This window comes from Pseudopipra pipra, chromosome 6 (genome assembly GCF_036250125.1).
Source record: "Pseudopipra pipra isolate bDixPip1 chromosome 6, bDixPip1.hap1, whole genome shotgun sequence".
Classification (NCBI taxonomy): domain Eukaryota; kingdom Metazoa; phylum Chordata; class Aves; order Passeriformes; family Pipridae; genus Pseudopipra; species Pseudopipra pipra.
The window spans coordinates 62618897-62624179 of record NC_087554.1 but is presented as its reverse complement, the minus strand read 5'-3'; the positions used below and the strand labels follow the sequence as shown (position 1 = coordinate 62624179).

The 5283-nt window shown below is 40.2% G+C and overlaps 1 long non-coding RNA gene across 1 annotated transcript; it reads right to left on the bottom strand.

The window, feature by feature from the left end:
* Positions 1-322: 322 nt before the first annotated feature.
* Positions 323-4404, bottom strand: LOC135416443 (uncharacterized). The gene is made up of 3 exons (XR_010431581.1): positions 4267-4404; positions 3759-3928; positions 323-494 (listed from the first exon to the last, which is right to left on the bottom strand). It is a non-coding gene; the product is annotated as an uncharacterized LOC135416443 (long non-coding RNA).
* Positions 4405-5283: the final 879 nt, after the last annotated feature.

Below are 5283 nucleotides of genomic sequence, written 5' to 3'. Positions count from 1 at the left end.
AATTAACAGCCCCAACCCCAAAAGATGGTTTAAAATATAGCTTACAAAGGAGAATAAACTCACTGCTTGTTCCATTCTCATCCACATAAACCAAGCTTCCACTTTCAAGGACTTGCACGTTCTCCTGTCATCTGATGGGCAATTAGTCCAGTGCATCTCACAATGGTGGCAACGGACCAAATCAAGAAGAGAAAAAAAGTACAGACAAAAATGCAATCATGTCATTACTGGACAACATATGACCACATTTTGCTTCAAGCTACCAAGCAGTGCTATGGGATGTGTGTATTCATGTGAAAATAAGCCCAACCAGTCATTGAGATATATACAAAATGGATGATTCATGATAATTGTTGCACTGGAATTGCTTGACAAAGAGAGAGAAGAAAGCTGTTGATTACCAGGCACCTCGAGAAAGACCGCAGATACAGATAAATTTAATGTTATAGTCACTGTGGACGTGCAAATTCCTGTCTGCAGACTAACAGACGGGCCTGTGAAAAGAAATGAAGAAAAGCATACTCATTAGATCCAAAACAACTGGAAAAAGTTGCGCATCCACCAATTCAAAAAGGGTGGAAGTCACTGAGTCACAGCAGCTGAGACCGTTGAATAGGTCAATAACCAGCACTCAAAGGTCCTAATGGGCAGCGCACCCTTTCTAGCCTTAATCCTTTGAAATAGTAATGGTAGTAAAGGCCATAAAGAAAACACATAGATCATAGGCTAGTTTTGGTTCTTTGGCTCTTTGGGATTTATCTTTCTCAAAAAAAGCAGCCTTATTGGACCCTCAGTACACTGGGAGAATTGAAAGCCTAAGTATTTGTTGGATCAAGATATGCATTACTTCAAAAGCATGAAATGCCTAGATATTGAAGGCAATAAATCTTCCCCTGTAAAATACATGCATATATAATTTATATGATAAGCTTAATACCGAGATTTTTAGCTTGGCTTCCAACAGACATGAGGTGCAGGCAATTATGTTCCCTAAGATCGAGTCCGTCTGTCCCCTCTCAGTCCCAAAGAAAATAACTTTTGAGCCCATTAGCCAATATCAACCAATTTTGGCACAGGGATAAAGGGTTTGAGGGTATTAAGTTCCCATATGCGCCGTGATAGTAGGTGGCCAGGTAGGAGTGGCAGACTCATTAGCACATGCCTTGAAGGAATGTCACCAATGTAGACACAACCCTTTCTCAGACCGAAGAGAGTCCAGAAAGACCTCATGAATGCTCAAATAGGAGCATATGAACCAACAGCTTGAGTCAAAACCCACACCAAAACACAAGACTTGTTGATCTCTTGCTGGTGAATTCACCCATTTCTCCTTCTCCTTTGGTCCCAAAGGCCGTGATGGTGCCTTCAGAGCACCTTCCCATCCCAATCCTCCACTTACTGCAGTCATTTATTCCCAATTAATGGGAGCCCCCATTGCATTTTTGTGCCTTAACTCATAACTGTCGGGCTATCTCCTAACATATGGAAACAATTCATTTTCTTTGTCATCGTTTGGATCTGAAACTCGGGTACTCTGAAATGTAACTATACATGAATTTCCCTGAACTAATTACATAATATTTATCCTATTTTCTTTAAAGTAATACTTGCTAGCTAAGAAATGAAGAACTGCATTGCTTATAATAAACTCTGCATGCTACATTGTAATCTAAACTGTACAGTTATATATGGTGAAGAACTAAAAGGTTTGAGTTATTCCCCTTGGCAAACATTTTTTTAAGGATTGCTTAAATAAGCAGTACAGAAACCAGATGTCATTTGGTAAGAGTATCTGAATGACCAAAAATTTGCTGTCTGGGTATTTTTTTTTTAAACTTTATAAAAACATGAGAAATTCTTTGGATTTATATCATATTTAGCAGCTGTGAAACAGTGCAAACATCTGTTTGTACCTATAGGGAGCTGACCTACGGGGTCCTCATCTCTTAATCACCAGGCAACAAGCTAGTCTCATATACATAGTTTATTGTTTTCTTTTCAGCTGCCTCCTGGACTTCAAAGTTTTTATACTCTCATGTTCTATTATCACGGCGAGAGGGACAGTTCATTCATTATAAGCCCAGATCTGTGCTCAACAAAATTGCCATAAAGCACTGTGGACACGGAATTGCCCTCAAACACAGCCATAAGAAGCTTTGAGTATGCCATAAAAATTGTTGCTTCCCTCTTTTTTCCCCCAATATTATTTGTTGTTGGTTTGCTGCTCTGGGTTTGTTGCGTTTTTTTTTTTTTAACATAAAGGCTGGAAGAACAGAAGATGAAAAGGAACAGAAGTCTTTTTTTTTATAGCCAGTCCTACTGTGGAAAGAGGAGTTGACAAGGCAGCTCCATGAGATCCCATACACCATATTTTTCTAGGTTTCCACAGTTGTCAGTTATTATAGGAAAAGACTGCTATCTTCTAAATCCATACAGCATCCCAATGACTGGAAAGGAAGGAAAATAAAGTAACTTTAGTGGATATCCCCTCCCAAAGAAGTTCTCCTGCTATGCCTATGTCCAACACAAAGACTAAGTAAGATCCCACCCTCTGTCAGGACTTCTAAAATAATGCAGAGCATGGAGGGGAAAACAAATTTATTTGAGAAGGGTTTTGCCCTGCTCATTACCGTGTTATTTAGACACACACACTCCATCCTTCAGTGATTAAACCAGGAGTAAATTCTTCAGCATCTGTGATAATCTCTCCCTTTCCCCCCCTAATGTACTATTGGCTTTGGGACCTCAAGTTTTATGCAGTGAGAGAAAGGTGCAAACAGTGGGGAAGAAAAGATTTGTGGGCCTTGGACACAAGAGTGGAATCGGCACTCCCAGATATACTATGAGAGCTTAAACCATACCCTGAACTGAGTCTGAAAACAAATGGGGAAACACTGTATGATTCCATCCCATTACAGTACAAATAAATCATTCCTGGAAATCTAAAACAAATGGCCCAAGCTCAGCTCTATGGATGATCCAAATGCAAAAAAGCTGCTAATTCTAAAAGGCAGATGCAAGTAACCAATTAAGAATGCAGTAAAAAAAAAAAATAAAAAAAATTAAGGAGTGTAACTTGCTTAGCAGGAAGATGTTAAGGCCACAGAAGTGGGTCTTCCAATCACCTTTTTTGGTATTCCTGAGCAAGCATTCTTTTTTGCTTACGTTAATATGGAATGTATTATGACAACGTTCTTATGGATATCCATGCCTTTTGTCTATCAGTACTTGCAGATACATTCAAAACAGCTGCAAATATTTTTTAAATTATGTAAAAGTCCCAAACACTTTGAAAAGAATATTAATATCCCTTTAAAACAGCAGTGTGTTATATTAAATTAAAGATAGGAATTTAGAGAACAAAAAAACCCCGTTGTTAGCATTAACATTTTCACTGCTTTCGAATGCAGTCATCTCAGATAAGGCTTAGAATTATTTTGGTTAAATTTAAAAGCGTTATGGTGTTTGCACATTTAGGTGACAAAGCACATAATCACACTTAAGAGATTACAAGGAAAGGTTTGTCTTCTCAAGGCTCAGCTGGCTTTTTACAACTATTTGAAAAGATACGTGAATTTTTTTATATAGCACCTCTTCCTCCAGCTTTGCTTCTTTTCAATCTGCAGATCATCAGAGCTGCAGTCCCATTCCTAGGGCAGACGGAGATGCTAATTCTCTTGGTGCTGCTTCCTCAGTCTTTGTCTCTGCAGCTATAATAATTTAAAAAAATAAATTTAAAAAAAATTTTAAAAAATTACCTTGGAGGGGTTTTCAGAAGGGATCTGGCAAGGGGAGATGTCAGTTCTTGGAATGAACATCTCAACCATCTTCCAGTGATGGCCTTTTCACATCCATGACAAGGAAGTTGGCAGCAGGCAGGGAAGTTATGGGGCATGAGTGGATCTTTCTGTCCCCTCTGTTTTCCTCTCTTGAGGAAGGAAAAAAAACTAATTAGTGCTTTTCCCTGGCCATAGGAGCAATGCCATAGCAAAAGGGGCATTGCTGTAAAAACACCACAGGATAGTGCTGATGATCAATGGATCTCCAAGTCCAGGCGCAATTTCTTACAAGTCCTGGCCAAGGGGTAGAATGAGAAACTTCTACCATCATCACACCCTTCCACACGGCATTTTTGGGGAACATCTGCTCTGCAAAGGCAGGAGGAGTTGTGACTTGAGTCCAGCAGAAAAGAGAAGGGGCTGTGACAAAGCATCCAGGAGAGCTCCAACACCACACTCTGAAATGGTCTCACAAAACCGCACGTACGGGAAAATGACTGAAACTTGGAAAAGCGTTTCCTGGCTCTTGGGTCAACCACTATTTTTAATTTTAGGAGACACCCATTACACAACTTGGATGTAGCACAGGCTCCTTGAGCGAGTGCTTTCTTGCATTTCTTCTGGCTGTTTCTTTCCTCGTGGACTGTGACATCACGTCTTCTGGTCGTGTGTGTGCAGCTCCACTTTCTCCCTCCCAGCATGGACTAATGACATGTCAAATACCAGGGAGGATGGGCCAAAAAGGAAAAAAATAAAGCTAATTCCATGGGCTAACTCCTTTAGTTACGACCTGTGTACTGTTGTTCCTTTTCCTTTTTTTAATAGATACAAATTTCGTGTCCCATAAATAACATTGTGTTTGTCAGCTCACTCACAGAATAATCGACAGTTAGTGCATGAGACTTTTCAGTACAACAAAATAAGCTTGGTGTTTACTCTCCCAGAGATACCTATGAATTCTCCACTTCATTTTGTTCCTACCTAAAATACCAGCTATATTCTCCCAAAAACTAACCAGTGACTTAATTGCAGGCAGCTGAGTGCCTTCAAAACTTTTGGAAACAACACTCAGTCCTAAATAGTTCCCCACATCTGTGAGGCTCCCTTACCAATTGGTAAATCAGGATACAAGCCCTGGTCAGAAACTGGCTGCACTGCTTGGATATCTCCAAGTGGTAATTCCTTGCTCAGGCTTCATTTTTTTGGAGCAACTTTGGGATATAACTGGCTTGGTGGTCAGCTCAGGTTATACTTATCTTTGTTAAAAACATGGACAATTTTCAGTTTATCCCTGTTGAAATATCAGCCCCCGAAATTAACCTCCAATTTATCTGAGGCTGGAAAAATCAGAGTCCCAGGATGGTTTGAGTTGGAAGAGACCTTAAAAACCATCTCATTCCAATCCACCTGCCATGGGCAGGGACACTTTCCACTAGACCAGGTTGCTCCAAGCCCCATCCAACCTGGCCTTGAACACTTCCAAGGATGGGGCAGCCACAGCTTC